We start from the raw sequence: 20,044 nt of genomic DNA on the forward strand, positions 1-20,044 counted from the left end.
CACCGCGCAGGCCATTTTACTTTTTTGTATGCCTTGGCATGCTTGCCCCTTAAAACATAAGCATCAAGGTGCATGTTGAAGAGTGGACCCACCTAATCAACATTAACCCTTTGAAGATAATTTTTTTTTTACGCCAAATGCGACTCCCCAGGGTCCAAGTTCTTTAGTGGAGATTTAAAATCTTCTGATTGACCTATTCCGAAAAAAATTTAGTGCAAATTTTTTAGAGTGACCATACACTTGACAGAAAAATATTTTCCATGAGTAAACATGCATTGTTTATTCAAGAATACGGATGGTTTTCATAAATAGTCATAATAAGAATAAAAGAGTAGATACACTGAAATAGATACATTCCGATTCGGGCACTTTGGCACTAGTCTGCATCGGAGGAATCACCACTTGACTCATTTGCAGCAGAGCAACCAGCGCACACGCCCATAGCATACATAATCGAACCGTGTACATGAGCACACACAAGAAAACTCGATGGTTGTGTGCCCAGCAGAAATTTCAAATGAGCCAGAAACTTGCAGTGATCCTTCGTTCCATCACGTGAGTATTCGTAAGTATCGAGAAAAGAAACGCAGGCATGGTAGCATGTTTTGTATACAGCGGCAAACTAAACAAACAAGCACAGAATGGCGGAACGCTGTCCAGAAGGCTAACTCAACAAAAAGAATGGCGAGAGCGGACCATGTGCGGGGGTGCCGGAATAGGATGTGATCACAATGTTGATGCGACCTCACAATTCAGGCAAAGCCTCCAAGATCGGCATTTGCCGTTAAATCTCCAAGGCGTACTCCTGCGACTAAGGCAAGGCCTCGGGAATTACGGTTTAGCGTGTACAGTGAAATCTCGATGATACTAATCTCATGGGGTCACGCAAAAAATTTGTATTAGCCGAAATTCGTATCAACGAAACACAATTAAAACTAGCTAAGTTAAAGAGTCGAGAGGTGAACTCACTCAGGCACACGTACGTAAAAAGCATTTACAGTATAGACCACTTATAACGTAACCGTTTATAGTGCAGAACTGGCTAAAACGCGGCCTTTTCCGACTCCCGTTTACCCTCCCATAGAACTCCATGTATACGCATACCGCTTACAGTGCAGCCGCGTGAGACGAAATTGCGGCTTCCGCGGGAAAATCTCGCCAACAAGGGCGGTAGCGAGCACGAGGTGCGCCCACCAATGGGAGAGGAGATCAACGAGGGGGATGCGGAGGAGGAGCGTGAGACGTGGAGCACAAGTCCAAGGGCGATAAAGTCGTCACCGCGCGCAGTATGTGTGAGTGAAAGCGCGTGGGGGACGCACGCCTTCACGGACAGCGAACGCACAGCAGAGAGCAAACGCGACTTCCGTTGCGCCAAAGGCCGTGGGGGTATGGGAGGGAGGGGGGGCGACGCTGTGCTGCGGCACCAAATGCGTATCTTGCAACCTAGCACAAGGGTAACTCGCGATGCAATCTCCCCACGCGAAAGGAGCAAAGCAGGAAGGTAGCGCGGGAGGGAGGAAGGGAGGGGAGGGGGGCTCCTACTCTGCCAGCAAATGTGTTCTTGTACTTTGCGCCTGTGCCGGCTGTCAGTGTTGTCGCGCGCATCGTATCTTGAAAGCGATCTCCATACGGCTCTGACCTTTGTATGCGCTGCGCTTACGCCCTCAGTTTCCGTTGAAGCGATAGACCGCACGAACCTTCGCTTGCTGCAGCGGCCGCGCGTGGGGAAGTGCAGCCGCCGCAGCGAGCGAAGAGACAAAAAGAAAAGAAGAAAAGCAACAAAAGCGCCACCGCTTCAAGCTCCTTGCACCCAGTCGCGGCTTCCGCGCTGTCCGGCGCCACGTCTGCGCCTTCGCATCAAAAGAGAAAGGGAAAACGTGCGTGACTGCGCGCTGGTTTGTTTCGCGGCCATCGGTGGGGCGGCGTTTATTCGTATCAACCGACGCGGGTCGAAAATCGATTCGTAACAACCGTTCTCTAGCACGTTGCAAAGTAATGGGGCTTAGCCGGGACCTCAGAAAAATTCGTATCATCCGGAAATTCGTATTAGCCGTGATCGTATTATCGAGATTCCGCTGTAATCTCTAAAGCCATACTTGACGTCTTGTCGAGGCTGCCAGAGGAGATAACGGCGGCAGAGTCGGCATACGCTACAGCTACGAATGGAGTCCGGATAACCTATTGCAGAGCTCGCGGCTGTCTAAAATACCGATCGTCTTTACGCACTCAGTCAATGGGGCCACTGGTGGTGCCGCAAAGCTGTCCGAATTACTGAGCATGTCCGGATTATCTGTGTCCGATTTATCGGTCGGTCACAGGAAGGACGGAGAAACCACCTTCTCGAGACGAAAGCGTGAACCACCTTGACTGCACCAGTTCAGTGAGAGTGTGTTAAGCAGAAAGTAGCTATTAGAGGCACAGCAGGAGAATCTCTTTTGTAAGTACTGTATTTACTCGATTCTAATGCGCCCTCGATTGCAATGTGCACCGCACTTTCTGTGACAGAAAAAAAAAATCCTTTACAGTACCGCGCACCTCGTGCTTTCATACAGAAATACAACTTTCTCCCATTTGGAAAAAGAAAGGTGTACTCCCGATGCACTAAAGTTGCGATGAATAAAAAAAAGTCGCAGTTTTGCCCGAAAGGCAAAGCATCGATGGCGATAGCAAATTAGTAGACAGCTACACGAAGTAAGGATAGCAGCTTTATCGACCGTATAAATTTGTAAACATTCGCCTACTAACTAAATTAACAAGCACGGTGTCACGCGTGCACAAGCAAACAGGAACGTTGACCACGGAAACTCACTGTCAAAATGCTGGAGTGACGAAGCGCGGCGATCAAATCGACCTTCGTGCTGGCACTCCTCTCGCTTTAACGTGAACTCTAAGCGGTGAAAACAAAGCGCGCAGTGACTCTCCTTGTCGCAGATCGCTTTCAAGAAAAGGACAAGTGGATCATCGCAGAATATGTCCTGCTACGGTCCACTGAAACCCTTCCGCGTTGGTTTGGTGGCAAAAATCCTCTAGAGCTCCTGCTTTGCCCAGGGGATGCTGCGAAAATGGTGCAAAAGAGCGCCCTCTGCCCTGGGCTGGGTAGTACCAAGCTCGGGCATCTGCTTCGAAAAGCACGTTTAAATATGGACCTGCCATTTTCGCTTGTGTTGTGCCACGGTCTGCAGCGAATATCGGGCGCCGAAGATTTTTTCAGGGGTGGCACACTGCATAAAGGCAACAAATTATGCAACATCAAGTACGTGTAAGCCGTTCAAAAAATAAGCGGCGAAGTTTAAGCGCGGTGTAAATCGCAAGTGAAGCGAGTCGCGTACGAAGTTGAACTTCAGGTAAGGTTTGAGCGCTGCTAGATTCAGGCGCACAAACGTGAGGAAATGCTTGCTATAAATGAATTCACAGCAGCGATAAGCAGACATCATGTGTACGGAACTGCTTGAGCGCACAACGGTACTGTGCCGCGACGGCAGCGGTCTTTCAGCATGCCGCGATACGGCGGGCCTCCAGCAATCTTTGTTGACTGCATGCCGCTAGACAAGTAGTTATGCCTGCGCTGTAGTAGCGGCCACCTGTTCCTGATAGCAACTGATAAATAACTAATGCAATGCATAGGAGCTCGCAGTAACGTACGTGCTAATTGCACTGCAGTGGGAGCTCGTGCGCTGCTCGCTTGATGTGCTGGATTAAATACTACCTTGCAGCGCTGCCGTAACGTGTTGGCTTGAGGTCAAGGATGAGCACATTTAACTCTCGAACCTGTGCTGCTCGTAGTGGGGTAGTTTCCAGCGTGCCCGATGCTCCGCTGCATGAGGCCTTGAAGGAAAACGGTAGAATTTGATGTTGGGATTCAGGCCTTCTTGCTCGTGGCAGCCCACGGCGCAGCAGTAATGACGGTGATGCTTTTTCGAGGCTGAGCTAGGTCTCTCTGTATCAGCGTCACCAATTCCTTCTGCATCCAGCATTACGTCCCACGGCATACGAAGTGTCCATTTTTGTAAAGCTAGGCTACAGCCAGCTCGCAGAGTGGTCTGTGACAAGCGACGAGTCTTTTCACACTCACAACAGGGCAGAAAAACATGCAAATTGACGCAAAACTCAGGCTAGAAGCATGCTTCACTACAGCCAGGGCTCACTACTACCCAACCTGGTACTACCCAGCCAACTTTTCTTACCCCCACCAGGCGCTCATACTATACCTCAAACTCCAGTGAAAGAGGCCTCTCCTTCTGTTTGCACCAGTCCCACACGCAAGTTTCGGACTCTCCAAACGCCCGTGATGCGGCCCGATTTCCCTACGTCTCTGCACACATGATCACTTTCCTTTTAAGTGCAGCATCACGATGAACTCAGCACTTCATGCTGATAGAGCAAACACAGAAGCAGAAAACGGAAAGAGAGACGGTAGACTAATGCCTAAGCATACGTACTGCAACACATAGAGGAAGCTACGGCAGCTAGGCTAGAAGCGCGTACGAGGCAGCCATGTTGCAATGCCGATGGCTATATGATAACGCAGATTTAGTGTCGTACTCGATTCTAACGCATTCGCAATTTCTGGACCTGTTTTATCGGGAAAAAAGTACGCATTAGATTCGAGTAAATACGGTAAGTGTTTGATGGGCTTCAGGAGCCCGGCAGCGCGGGATTCCCAACTGCTAGACTCCGACGGTGTCCTGCTGAGAAACACTCCCGCAGAGAAGGATACACATGAGTCCTTCAAAGCGCTGATTCCACGTATGCTGAGAGGAGCACTATTACCCTACTTTCACGATACATGCCTCGCCGGGCATGTGAGTGGCCATAAGACTTACCTTAAGTTGGGCTGCTTTGCTACCTGGCCTGGAAGCCAGCAGGATGTGATGCGCTGCGCCCGCTCTTGCGATGCGTGCTAACGCATGAAGCCGTGTGGTGAACGACCACCAGGGCTCATGCAGCCGATCAACAGCCTTGGCCAATTGTGGCATGTGCGTCTAGAGACCTTACCCCAGTACACCAATGGGAACCAATTCCTTCTCATCGTCACAGACAATTTCAGCAAGTGGGTGGAACTGTTCCCCCTACGAAAGCCATCAGCACTCATGGGGAAGCTGATCGAAGTGTTCACATGATTCAGCTATCCTTAGCAGTTGATAACATACAATGCTTGCTACTTGACTGCCAAACTCTCGTGGACTCTTGTGCAGCTCTTGGCATTAAGAACAGGAGTACAACCACATACCACGCACAGGTGAATCCCATGTAACATGTAAATAACCCTTACATCAAGCAAATGCTTGTTGCATTTGTGGAGATGCACAGCGACTGGGAAACTTGTCTTCCTGAAATTGGGCTTGCTCTCAGCACGATAGTGCATCACTTGACTGGGTTTACACCCACAACTCTCAAACTTTGGAGGGAGCCGTTGAATCTGGTAGAATGTACACTACAGGAACGCAACAGCACGGAACTCGTTGCTTCGTCGACATGCACCGATTATGCGACTGAGCTGCACGCAAAAATAACAAACACTTTATGCAAAGCGCGATGGAACCTGAGCACTACTCGTGTGAAGCAGAAAGCACAGTACGACCGCTCTCATCAGGAGGTTTAGTACTACAAGGTGGGCGACCTAGTGCTGTGGTGAAATCACGTCCTAAGCGACGCAAGCAAGAAATTCTCAACTTGTCTGGTGCCGAAATGGACAGGACCGCACTGCGTGCGAGAGACCGTCTCCTCGCTCGTGTACAGGCACGTGGACTTGAAGCTAAGACTGATCAGCAAATCGGTGCATGTCTGTGATCTCAAACCCAACTACGACAAAACAAACGTGTGGCCTGAGGAAAACGCTCTCCCGCGCCTGCAGGCAGTGGCATCGGGTGGCACTGCTTGACCTTCGAGCCCAGTGCGGCGCTACAACTTGCGATCTCGGAAGAACTAACTCTGTCCGGTTTGCAGAGGCTATTTTATGTGCGCAAATGGCATGTTCCTCCGATATCTAGTGTGCAGCCTTCCAGAGCGAGCATGCACTTTCTCTTTGGCAGAAGTGAGAAGGGCTAACCAAATTGTTGCCGCTGCAGACCACCCATCGTGAGCCGTGCAAAAACAGAAAAAATAGTTTTTGATGTGGTTATAAGAACGAGCAGGCTGTAAACAGAAAGTAACGCATTTCATACAAGAGGCAGTGAAAGAAACGAATCCTCCAGCAAGCAGCAACGAGGGGAGAAAGGCAGCCAACAGCTTCCGGTGCAAAATGGTGGAAGCAGTGCAGAATTCACAGATCTGCCCCGCACAACCCCGCGACCGAGTTGCGAGCCCCAAAAACAAGCACCTAGCCCCAAGGCCGAGCAGAACACTTCGCCCACAAGAAGAGAGTGGACCCCTGCTGTGCAACAAGGTGCCGGCCATCGTTCGGGGTGGGTCAATGCGCGCCTTTGCAGATCTTGCGTGCCAGAAACCGTGAGAGCAGCGGGGGCCGCCAACAGGGAAGGCTGTGTCGGGACGAGCAGGACGAAATGTATTTGACCATACCAAAGCACATCACCTCCAAGCACATCAGAAAGCCTTCCTGCGCCAGCTCGAGGCTTGCTCGGAGACCACGCATGCGGCAGCCAAGAGAAACTGAGTGGCCGTCATGGGCACAGCACGTCCGACTAAGCAGGCACCGCCACGGAGAAGCAAGGTGATCCGGACCCAGCTGCCGTCTGGCCTCAGACACCCCATCATCAACCATCAAGCTGCTCTGCACCATCATTCACTGTCCCGGCCTAGCTCGCGACTACCTTCACGGCGACTACGGCAGTCTGCACCTCGAGCTGCTCCCTCACCAACGTAGACACAACCTTGTTGATGGCAGAGTAGCACGTCCCTCTCGGAAAAGCCCTAGGTGATGACGGCCACTTCGAAGCTCAAGGGTGATCTTAAGGAGGGAGGGATGCGGGAATGCATGCTCATTCCAGTATCCTCGGAGCGGCCACGCACAGTTATCACGCGACGACGACGTGTGCGCTCGCAGAGGGTAGCATGGAGAAGGCTCCTCTTGCTGCCTTTTGAGCCTTGCTTTGATGTTGTGGACGAGGCACCCCCTACCTTCTTTTCCCTTTATTAAGGCTTAAGGGTCTATGTTGGCGGCGCCCTTGGCGTGGCATGGCAGTAACCTTGGCGAAACTGCACTGTGACGAAAAATGGCCAACGCCTCAAGAGTAAAAACACATAAACAAATGTTTGGATTGACGTCACTTTTCTCAGGGAGGTTCCTGTAAACAAAGTAAATTAGTGTCTTTGAAAAGAAAATATTGTACGTTTCGGTCTGGGTGGGAACCGAACCCAGGCCTCTGGGGTGCGAGACGAGCACGGTTCCCCGAGCTGCTCCACGATTCTGGCTTACTTAAGGGGCGCATGCGTAATTGCACACATCACAGAGACGTGCTCATGCCCCTGCTCATAGTCGTCTTCTTCCACAGCTGGCTGTGGTGCCACTCATCATGCCAGCATTCCCATACTGTCCCTCCCTCTGTGAAGATGCTGACGGCACTGGCCGACTACCAGTAGGTGTGGCGATTACGGTGAGGTCTGTCGTGCACTCAGATGGACAAAGCTTCGACGGAGAAGGTACAAAAGCAGATTAGGCAAGTGTTACACGTTTGTAAAACATGGAAGGCCAAAGCGTGATGGCACACTTGGCACACAGTTGCCATAATTCTTCATAAACATATCTTACTCGTGACAAAAGGTGTGCCAAGAGTGCAATGAGGCTTTCGCCTTAATGTTTTACAAACGTGTAACATTTGCTTTTAGTTTTTTTCGAACTGTGGAGACTCAGTCTCCACTGCTCGGGAGAAACGCAGTTCGCCCGATGCGTTTTTGGTCTTTTGGCTGACGAGCCTGTGAATGGATGCAACTCAACTCAGCAGCGGAGACTTCCGCACGCCGTCCCCCTGCAACGCCTAGCCTTTGTGAGCGAATAACCGCCCCAGGGCCATAGCACGGATCCATGGTAAGTTGAACCCTTATCAGCCTCTTCTGTGTTTCCCCCATTTTGTGGTTTTCGCCTCAGCCGTGCGGAATGATCTGCACCTGTGGTTTTGTTTTGGCTGTTGTTGTTGCATTGTTGGTAAAACTAAGGTAAATAAATACCTTAAATTATAGGCTCGCCCTGTCTCCGGGCCTGAACCCTCCGTGGTCGCAACTCCCTGCAAACTGCGGGTCAGGGGTCACAGCTCTTACTGTTAGGGCTGCTGCAAAAGTGCTAGCGAGCGACTGCCGCCCTACTGTCGCGGTGCGATCCAAAGAAGGGTCAAGTCCGCATGCGCGAGCCTGAGTAATACTCCTGTAATAAAGAAATAGACACAAAGCGTTCCACGTTTATGTCATTCCCGTACGATTCCCACTGATGACTATGGCGATGCGGACTCCGCCGCTTCAATTCAGTTGGCCGCTGGCACCGCTCTTGGTTTTTGCGTTGCACACTTGCGGCGCTCCACGCTCGCCACGCTTCGAGGATTGTCCAAATTAATTTGTGTGCGGCCACATACGTCTGAATTAACGAGAGTGTGATGACATTACATAATGCATATGCCTGCCGGGACTAAAGGACAAGCCCGAACTAACTGATTGTCTGAATCAACAAGGGTTGAATTAATGAGGTTTTACTGTATATACCGCATTCAGAGGTGGGACTACCCAAAGTCATTTTGGAGCAATTTTTGGAGCAAGTAAAATTACGTTATGGAGTAGCTTGGCGCAGACAAAATTGCATTTTCGAGCAGCTTGGAGAAGAATAAATTTCATTTTGGAGCAGTTTGGAGCAGGCCAATCTAACACCATTGGAATATGGCAGGGAACTTCGAAACCGCGATGAAACAGAGAATAAACCAGCACAAAGTGCACAGTAGAAGCACGGTTGGTAGCTATAGCGTACTAAAATATAGAAGAGTGGGTCGAGAGGCGGCACAGCGCATGTTTTTCTGTAAAGCCGAAAACATAGGTGGAACTACAACCGAACTACAGTTAAACCTGGATATAACGAAATTGACAAATTCAAAAAAAACTTTGTTATAAAGAGGATTTCGTTATATGCAGGTTCGGCACGAAAATTCAAAAAAGAAACGCTTACCGTATTTACTCGATTCTATCGCGCCCTCGATTGTAACACACACCCGTTTTCGTCGAAGCACTCATCCTTGGAATGTCACACCAGGTACTGGATGCGTGGACGTGTGTCGTTTCGCACAAGCGCGAGGCATCGAAAACGAAGAGCGAGCGTCACAATGGCGTCGTATAGTGTAACAGTAGAACCCCGCTGTTATGTTCCTGGGTGCTGTGTTTTCCCGGCTGTTACGTCGTTTTCGGCCGGTCCCGTCACAGCTCTCATAGAATCCAATGCATTGGTAACCTCATTGTTGCATTGCAACTGGGAGACCATTCTCGCATCCTACATTGCCAACTGCCACCCCACACCGGCCCGGGCGGCCATTTTGACTTTTCATGTCGCTTGGCTTGGTGGCTTGACGATGGCATTGGCACCGCCCAAAGTGCCGGGGGCGACAACTATGACGTATTTTAGTTTACCGCCAGCAAAAGTATGGCCCTTGAGATCCATATTTGCTATCTAAAGATGGTGTCTATGACGTGTTGTGGCCCTAAAATTGGTTTTGGCTCATAGATATTCCGTATAAGGTCCAAGGACGATAACGCAGTTGCCGCGCGCCGTATGCTGTATGTGCGAGTGAAAACGTGCGAGGGGAGCCGACGACGGCGTCTAAATCCTGCGCGCGCAAGAAAGAAAAGCAGGGAGGAAGCGCAACTTCTTCTGTTGCACTCGAGGCACCGGCGAGGAAGCGAGGGGGGAGGGATAGTGGGCGGCGTTGTACTGTACTCTGGCATCAACTGCGTACTGTGCAGCGGGTCGCGCGGGCCGTATCTTGAAAGCGATCTGCGTTAGGGCAGAGTCTAGTCAGTGTAGGTGCATCGGCGGCTCGTAGCTTTTTGCGTGATGTGTGTTCTCGGCACTCAGTTTGAAGCGATAGAAAACAGCACGAAGGTCACTTTGCTCGCTTCTACAGCGGCGCTTCCACATGTTGCCAGCGTTCGACAGCGCGTGTGCACGCTCATCGAGTGTGATGTGTCACAGCATTTGCCAGCACGTCGGCAACATCAACTGGAAAAGGAGAGTGCCGGCTTGGCGGGTTAGGCCAGCTGCAGCAAGCGGCAGGATCAGGTTTGAATGAAGGGAGGGGGAAAGGTCACGCCTGCGGTGGCAAGATCGCTGGGTCGAGGGATGCAGGCCCGCCTTGCACACGCTGCCACTTTGTTACGTAGGGGTCTCAAATACATGTGCTTCTATGGAGTAACGGCGGGGAATAGAAAAACTTCGTTATATCTAGGAATTCGTTATAAGCAGGTTTAACTGTATATATCCTCGTGCCGACGCTTTAGGTGATAGTAGAAAATGCTCTAATTATGCCGTCCAATCGACGCGCTAACAATTTCTGGGTCACCATTCGTCGCCGCATACCCAGAGAGCCGCAATTAACCCTGGGCTGGTATAACGTAAAACTATTCCAATCTTGTCTTCATTGTGAGAGCAATTATATGGACATTCCAGGCGCATTTCCGCCATCGTCGTGATGTTCTCATAAAGTCCAGGGGCAATAACATCGTCGCCGCATGCCGTATGTGCGAGTGAAAGAGTGCGAGGGTGAGCAGACGATGGCTTCCAAATCTCGTGTGCTCAAGGGAGGAAAGCGGGGAGGAAGCGCGCCCTCTTCGGGCGCGTGCAAGCACGTATGGTGCCACAGCGCGAGCCCTATCTTGAAAACGATCTGCCATGGAGACAGAGTGAGAGTGCTTATAGCATCGTGCTCGCAGTGTTTTTGCCGCTTAATTCGCATTGAAGCAAGAGGCAGCGCAAAGGTCAATTCGCTCGCTGCTTCTGCTGCCACGCTTCCTCACTCCAGCGTTTTGACAGCGAGTTTCTACGGTCATCGAGTGAGATGTGTTCGTGTTTGCTTGTGCGCGCATGACACCATGCTGTTAGAATGTTTGCAAGCTTATATGGATGATAAAACTACAGTAAACCCCGCTGTTACGTTCCCGGGTGCTGCGTTTTCCCGGCTGTTACGTCGTTTTCGGCCGGTCCCGGCACAGCTCCCATAGAACCCAATGCATTGGTAACCCCGCTGTTACGTCGCAACTGTGGGACCGTTCCCGCATCATACGTTGCGAACTGCCACACTGCGCCGGCCCGAGCGGCCATTTTGACTTTTCATGTCACTTGGCTTGGTTGCTTGACGATGGCATTGGCCGCCCAAAGTGCTGGGGGCGACATTTATTACGTATTTTCGGTTTCCGCCAGCAAAAATATGGCCTTTGATATCCGCTTTTGCTATCTAAAGATGAGGTCTATGACGCGTTGCGGCCCTAAAATTGGTTTTGGCTCATAGATGTTCCGTATAAAGTCCAAGGGCGATAACGCCGTCGCAGCGCGCCGTATGCTTTCTTTCGCGCGCGAGACGCAGTCGTCGGCTCCCCTCGCACGCTTTCACTCGCACATACAGCATACGTCGCCGCGCGCCGTATGGTGTATGTGCGAGTGAAAGCGTGCGAGGGAAGCCGCGCGGCCGTATGCTGAATGTGCGAGTGAAAGCGTGCGAGGGGAGCCGACGACCGCGTCACGCACGCGAAAGAAAAGCAGGGAGGAAGCGCGCCTCCTTCCGTTGCGCTCGAGGCACCAGCGAGGGAGCGAGGGGGGGGGGGGGGGTTGCGGGCAGCGTTGTTCTCTGGCATCATACTGCGCGGCGGCGCGCGCTCGGTCCCGCGGGCCGTATCTTGAAAGCGATCTGCGTGGGGGCAGATTCTACGCAGTGTAGGTGCGTCGGCGGCTCGTGGCTTTGTGCGTGCTGCGTGTTCTCGGCGCTCAGTTTGGGTTGAAGCGATAGACAACAGCACGAAGGTCACTTCGCTCGCTTCTGCAGCGGCGCTTAACTGCGCGTGTCCGCGCTCATCGAGTGTGATGTGTTCATGTTTGCCTGTGGACGCTGACACCATGTTTGTTAATTAGTTAATAACCGAATGTTTACAAGTTTATACAGACGATAAAACTACTATTCTTACTTTGTATAGCTCATCGCAATCGATACTTCGGCTGTCGGGCGAAACTACTTTTTGTCGCACGTAAGAATTAAAATAATATTGTGTGCAGTTCAACACTACTCCCATTTATCAATTTTTCCTGTTTCCTGGCTCTTGCGTTTCCCGGCTCTTACATTTTTTTTTACGGTCCCGTGAAAAACGTAACAGCGGGGTTCTACTGTACTATCCTTACTTCGTATAGCTGTCGACTAATTTGCTATCGCAATCGATGCTTCGCCTTTCGGGCGAAACTGCGACTTTTTATTCCAAATCCGCCATTAGCTTTTCACGAAATGTTAAAATGGCTCAGCCCTCGCCCATGTGGGCATAAAGACAGATTGGAATATTTTTAATACTGGCCCTGGGGAAAGAGACACCCATCCACTGAACCCGCTGCAGCGCGCGCCTCCCTAAAATCTAGTTCGCTCGCAGCGCCCTCAGCTAGAGAGCGCCGCGCCGCTCGGCCCACTCAACCATAGTCTAGTACACTCTAAATACAGCCTCCCTGGTCATTCCAACAGCAGTGACAACAGGCCAAAGTGACCGCGCGCGCCAGCCACTTGCCGGATACACCGAAAAGTCATGAGAAACTGGGTGGGAGGCGCCGTCGCGCGGTCTGCGGAATGTGAATGGATGCATTCTTTTTTGGGGAACGAATCACCTCGCTGTTCACGGCTACTGCCGAAGGACACACCCGAAGCGGTTCTGGCGCAGCGTGGCGCAGGAATATGCGTTTGTATCAAAATGGCGCAATTGGTGCAGGAGTCCCACCCCTGCGCATTTACTGTAATCTAACGCATACTTTTTTCAAATAAAACGGGTCCAAAAATTGTGTGCACGTAAGAATTGAGTTCGACCCTAAATCTTCATTACCATATCCCCACTGGCATTTCAATATTGCCGCCTCATACGCACTTCGAGCCCTAGCTGCCGTAGCTTCCTCCGTGTGCTGTAGTATGTGCACTTAGGCATTAGTCTTCCCGTTTTCTGCGTTTGCTCTATCGGCATGAAGTGCAGAGTTCATCATGATGCCACATTTAAAAGGAAAGTGATCATGTGTGCAGCAGAGACGGACGGAAATTGGGCCACATCATGGGCGTTCGCAGAACACGAAACTTGCATGCGGGACTGGCATAAACAGAAGGAGAAAATTTTCGCCAGCAAAGCAATGCAGTAGGGTTTCAGTGAACTGAAGCAGGACATATCCTGCGATGATCTACTTTGGCAATACGATTGCCTTGGCCCTATTTTGAAAGCGATCTGCGACAGGGAGTCCACCGTGTGCTGTGTTTTCGCCATTCACGTTGAAGCGAAAGGCGTGCTGGCACAAAAGTCAATTTGCTCGACGCTCCTGCCGCGCTTTGTCACTAAAGCATTTTGATGGCGAGTTTCTGCATTCATTGAGAGAGATGTGTTCATGTTTCCTCGCACGTGCGTGACCCCATGCTTGTTAATTTAGTAAGCGAATGTTTACAAGTTTATACGGCCGATAAAACTACTATCCTTCCTTCTTATAGCTGTGTACTAATTTGCTATCGCAATCGATGCTTTGCATTTTGGGCAAAACTGAGATTTCCTTTTTATTCATCGCAACTTTAGTGCATTCGGAGTAAATCTTTGTTTTTCTAAATGAGAGAAACTTGTATTTCTGTATGAAAGCATGAGGGGTGCGGTACTGTAAAGCACTTTTTTTTTTCTCTTTTGGCTACAAAAAACGAGTGCACATTACAATCGAGGGCGTTAGATGCGAGTAAATACGGTAGTTCAAACCGCTATTGTTAATAGCAGGTTTGACTGTATCACGGAGATTCTACTGTACATGAGTACGTGATTATGTCTGCTTTGCCTACGTCTTGTTTTTGGCCGTGCCAGACATTTAGTAACGAACAAAAACCTGTGCATTGGTGGTCAACAGCATCTACTGAAATGTAGATAGTGGCGCATCGCTGCGAGTTCACTGAATGTTCTCGTACTAAAGCCCTCTGATTGCAATAAATAACAATAAAGTAGACTTCCTGTAACTTTGCTCTGGCTATTTCAGTTTTTCAGTTATTTCGACTGAATAGCAGACTGAGCAGACTGAAGATCACCCCAATGTACTGCACCAATAACACAAGGTTATTGATAATAACACAAGAAAGCTCACCACAGCCACGAGTGACAAAGTCCATACCTTGGAAAATGCGTGTGGCCAATGCACGGGCGTGGTCCTTACACAAATATATGGTGTATATATGACTTTTGACAGAACAGTAAAACCTCGTTCATTCAGATTTCACAAAACCAAAAAAAACAAAAAAAAAACAAAAAAACAATGCCCAAATGGAGCGCTGGATGGCAACAAAACTGAAATACTTCAAACCAGTACGACTAACCCCGCAGAGGAACACAGGCAATTTGTTACACTGCAGAGGAAACCACCCACCGCAGTCGAACATTGTTAAAATGAAGTCACACACAACATGGCATTGCCTTCCACCATTCATTACAAGCACACACACTAATATACCGTATTTACTCGCAAAGAATGCACTCGCATAATGAACGCACCCCCAACTTTAGTCGTCAAAATTTGTTTTTGTTTTCTCCCGCGTAATAAACGCACCCTGAACTTGCTGCTGTGAAGTAGGAGAGACATGGTAAGATTCCGCGTCCGATATGGTGTCCAGAGGGTACGATTGTATAGGACACCGCATCAGAGGCCGAATCGTACCTTGTGTCTCCTACCTTTATTGCGATAGCAGTCATATTGATACTCCAGGCGCATTTTTGCCGTCGGCACCGGCGATCGCGGCTCTATCTCCTGCGTTCGAGGGAGGAAAGCGCGGAGGAAACACGCCGTATTTGGTCACGTGCATGGTTTTATTCTATAGGCAGGGGAGCGAGGGAGGCGGCGCAGCAACCGCGCAATGCATGGCCGCGCACCTCCTATTTTGAAAGCGATCTTCGTCGGGGGCTGAGTCTAGGTGCGACGGCAGCTTATACTTTTGTGCGTGCTCCGTTATTGCCACTTAGTTTGTGTTGAAACGATACACAGCACGAAGGTCACTTCGCTCGCTGTTGCTGCCGCGCTTCCTCACACAAGAGTTTGGACAGCGAGTCTCAGCAGTCATCGAGGGTGCTTTGTTCAGTTTGCTTGTATGTGCAGATACCATGCTGGTGTCAGTTTATACGGCTGATAAAGCTACTATCCTTACTTTGTACAGCTGTCTACGCATTTGCTGTCGTAATCTATGGTTCACCTTTCGGGCAAAACTGCCACTTTTTTAGAGGTGGCAGTGGAAAAAATATTGCTCAAAAGTTTACCCCCGTATTATAAACGCACTCCCCAACTTTGCGCAAAGAAAGTCTGTTCATTATCCAAGTAAATATGGTAGCTGAAAAAAAATTAAAACTTCCCCACAGAAGAACACATACCATATTTACTCGATTATAACGCGCACCCGTTTTCTGTGACCCTCGAAGTACCGCGCACCTCATGCTTTCATACAGAAATACAATTTTTACTCCCTGTGCACTAAAGTTGCAATGAATAAAAAAAGTCGCAGTTTTGCCCGAAAGGTGAAGCATCTATTGCGATGGCAAATTGGTAGAACGATATACGACGTAAGAATAGCAGTTTTATCGGCCGTATAAACTTGCAAACATTGGCTTACTAAATAAATTACCAACCACAGAGTAATGCGCGCACAAGCACACATGAACACTTCTCGCTCGTTGACCGTGGAAACTCGCTGACAAAACGCTAGAGTGACGAAGCGCGGCGAGCGAATTGACCTTCGTGCTAGCATGGCGACCCGGCGAAAACAAGCGCACGGCAGACTCTCCACATCGCAGATCGCTTTCAAGATAGGGCCAAGGCGATCGCATGGCCGAAAAGGATCGTCGCAGAATACGTCTTGCTTCGGTGCACTGAAACCCTTCCGCATTGCTTTGCTGGCGAAAATACTCTCCTGTTTGCGCCAGTCTCCCACGCCAGTTTCGGATTCTCCGAATGCCCGTGATGCAGACCGATTCCCGTCCGTCTCCGCACACATGCTCACTTTCTTTTTAAATGCGGCATCATGATGAACTCAGCACTTTATGGTGATAGAGCAGACACGGAAAACGGGAAGACAGACGGTAGACCAGGGGTTCTCAGGTACGTTCATCCCAGGGAACCCTGCTAAGCTCCATAAAGTGCCAAGGAACCCCCCCCCCCCCCCCTGATTTAACCGAATTATCGAGGGTATCAAGAAAACAAACAAATGCTGCACTACGTCAACACGCTTTTATTTACTCAATGAATCGTCAAATCTTGTTTCTATTTAGCACAAGACCAGTGCGGAAGCTGAAATTCTCTTCATCTCATGACTGATTAGCGCTAGCAGCGGCGAAGGCCACGCGACATCCTTCGCGGCGCGCCTTTTCATCTGAGACGCGCTTTGCACCAACGGGCGCACATCCCGATTATTTTTTCGCCACTCAGCTGCTCGCCAACAAATTGTCCGTCCATCGCGATGTAGCCGGTGCTTTTTTATCTTCAACAGCTTTGCACTGAGTAAAAGCGAAACTACTGCTTGCCGCAACCGCTGTCGACGAAACCGCGGCCGCTATCGACGCGATCATGGACGGCGACCTTTCGGTTCAGAAGGCAGGCGGCTGACAGACGCACCAAGTCAAAACGAAGCTACCTTTCGCAGCAAGAAGTGCGGACGAAACTGCGGTCGCTATCGACGCTGCCATGGGAGGCGACTACGCAGTAGTGAAGGCACGCAGCCGACGCGCGCATCGAGTGAAAATGAAACTATTTGCCGCAACCGCTGCGGACGAAACTGCAGTGGTTATCGACGCGATCAGAGATAGCGACTACGCACTTACGGAGGCACGCGACTAGCCGCGAACGCGGTGTTACGCGTGGCAATAAACGCAAGAATAGAGGCTTTAAAGGCACAATTAGGCACAAAGCGCTTCGGCGTTGCTGTCAGTCACTTGCCGCGTACGATTGCCGCTGCGGACCACGGTGCAAGCTGAGGACCACGACGATGCGGACTGCGCCGCTTCGTTTCGGTTGGACGCTACGCCGTTCTTGCTCTTCTGCGGCGCTGCTCCGCGTTTTTTTTTTTTTTTTTTTAATTTTTTCTCCAACGTATAGGTCAGTGCGCACGCTATCGGCACCTACCCTATCTACAAATAGGAGAAAGGCGCATGGTGGTAAGTTACGGCCTCCGAGATTTCAAGTGCGAAAGCTTAGGCGCGCTGCCCGTTCTCAGAGGTTGGGTGGCTACAAGCTGCTTGCGTATTTATTGCGCAGTTCGCGCGTTGCTGTTACGCACTGTGATGTGCTTTTTGACACTCGGGCATGAGTAATGGCGGTTCTTTGGATCAAGCGCACCTCATGTTCGCCGTTTTAGACACTTGTCGAGCCCACTTTGAGAACCCATGCGGTAGTAGACTAATGCGTAAACACTGCAGCACATGGAGGAAGCTACGGCAGCTACTGGCTAGAGTGTAGATAGACTCGAAGCGCATGCGAGGTGGCCATTTTGAAATGCAGAGGGCTATATGGTAACGCTGATTTAGGGTCAGACTTGATTCTAATGCGCACGCAATTTTTGGACTTGTTTTATCCGAAAAAAGTATGCAATAGTTCGAGTAAATACGGTAAGGCTTCCAACATGCCAGCAAGGAGCTCTGGTGATTTTGACCACCAGATGGTGGCTCGTGCCAATATGTGGCAGGGGAACAGCAACAATAATAAGTTCCATACACATCCTTCGCACTGTCATGCGAGAGTGCCATCAGTGTGACCACACGGGATCGCCCTGCTGGCTGCGGTCTAACTAAGAAAAGCCGTAAGCCCACATTGTTTTGTACGCATCAGATGCACACATGTTCAGAATGTGCCATGGAGGAAGGCTTTCCTTTCGTACACACATTTCCAGTTGCTCAGTAACATCGGCCCTCAGTCAAGTCCACTTGTGTAATCTCGCACTTCCTCACCAGTGAGGTCTACAGGCATAGAGTTTGTCACTACGTATACAGTCTACGCTCGTTACAACGAACCCGAGTATAACAGACTTTCGGATATAACGGACCATATTTCAACCTTAGCTTGCTTTACCTATTTTATCATTGCAACAAAGTTCGCTTTTATAGGACCGCGCTACAACGGACTATCGGCTAGAACCAACGAAGTTAGCGGTAATTTTTTTCAAAATCAGGTTATAAAACATACTTTTGCTGTGTTGCTTGACCACGCCGGCGTCTGCGTGCTTAAGCCACAGCAACTTTAAATTGCGGCTGGCAGCATTGGCAGCCTCTGGCCAAGCCCAACCTCTAGCCAAGCTAGTTTGAGGGCATGTTGATGATGCGTTGGGTGTTATCACTTGTTGACGCCATTTTGTCGTCATGTTCTCGTGCTAGTCGGTTGTGCCAGACTGCGAGTGACGAGATAATAATAATAATAATAAGGCTGCCTACCGTACATGCCTTGTCGAACGCCTGCTCTTAGACATGCAATATAATTGGGAATCAAAAATAGACGTCAGATTCCCAGTCAAAGTTTTGGCGAGCATTTGGAAACAGCTGAAAACTGATGCCATCAACAACTGCTTCAGGAAGACAGGTTTTCAGAGAAATAATGAGACTGCCTGCAAAGAGTCATCTATCCTAGATGATGAACCATCGACCCATCAGTGTGGTCAGGGAGGCATTCTCTCTTCTCCGACTTTGTCACATTTCAGAACGTTGTTGTCAACAACGAGCAACTGACGGACGAGGAGGTGAGAGCCACGATCGAAGGCCGTTCTGAGCTGTCATTGCCCACAACGACAGTGAGCAAGCAAATTAGCCACATGCCGTCAGGCTGACTTCACAGCAAGTGATTGAAGCAGCAGCAAGACTCCGTTCAAGTGCTGCTGCAGCTGACTGAAATGCGGTGCCAAGTGGCTGAATCCTCCCTCAAGGGCTTGCCAATCTCTCAGCACAAAGTTCCTTTCGAGCCAAATGCGAAGAAAAAGGTTTTGTTTTTTACTTTGGACTTCCGTCATTCACTCTTTGCAATAACATTGTAAGACATTGCGACCAAAGTTTCGGAAGTGAGGCGTTCCGGTGCTCCAACCCCATGTCCTGGTGTGTTGATGTTGCCAATGCGCTGACCCCTGACGCAGGTCCCTTTCAAAAGAGGGTGCAAGCGGCCGTGCAATGCGCAGTTGCTACGCCGTGCCCCTCCCTCCTCTCCCCCTGGAGCCATGCGTGTGACGGAATACGTTTTCCTACCTCAACGTGGGAGACTGAGCCGCAGGTCCCGGCACCGACCACAAAAATGCGCCTGGAGTGTCCAGGTAATTGCTATCGCAATAAAAGTAGGACCCACACGGTACAATTTGGCATCCGATACAACTGTACCCGCCGGACGCCATATCGGACACCAAACCATGCCGTGTGTCTCCTACTTCACGGCAGCAAGTTAAGGGTGCAATCATAGTGATGAGGAACAGAAACGGGGGAAAAAACACTTCTTGATTGGAAAAGTGGTGGGCGCAGTCATTATGCAAGTAAATACGGTATTACGCAAAAACACTTTTTATTCAATGAGTAGTACATATGCTTGGCTGTGCCATTATATGAAATGTATAAAGTGCTAGCAGGCTCTTAAAATTGGTGAACAGACGATAAGGCCTGTTCTCGCTTTGCGACAACTTGTTGTCTGGTTTTGTTTGTCAGCGCTTGCTTATGCAGTGGAGGTCAGTAAACCTTATTGAAGCATGTAATACAGGCGAATGAAAACATTCTATGTTGATTTTATTTTAAGGGAACCTTATCTGTGCAGCCATGACCATGCCTTAGGGCAAGCCACACTCCATACAAGGCCTCAGACACCCATATCCAAGGCAGCACAATGGCAGCACAATGCCAGCTAGCAAACTCGCATCGACAGTGG

General features: G+C 50.0%; 1 protein-coding gene across 5 annotated transcripts in view; it reads right to left on the bottom strand.

The window, feature by feature from the left end:
* Window positions 1–20,044, bottom strand: part of LOC119430996 (nuclear respiratory factor 1-like) — a 157,795-nt gene that overhangs the window by 40,859 nt on the left and 96,892 nt on the right. The window lies entirely within an intron of this gene.

Source organism: Dermacentor silvarum, chromosome 10 (assembly GCF_013339745.2).
Source record: "Dermacentor silvarum isolate Dsil-2018 chromosome 10, BIME_Dsil_1.4, whole genome shotgun sequence".
NCBI lineage: Eukaryota > Metazoa > Arthropoda > Arachnida > Ixodida > Ixodidae > Dermacentor > Dermacentor silvarum.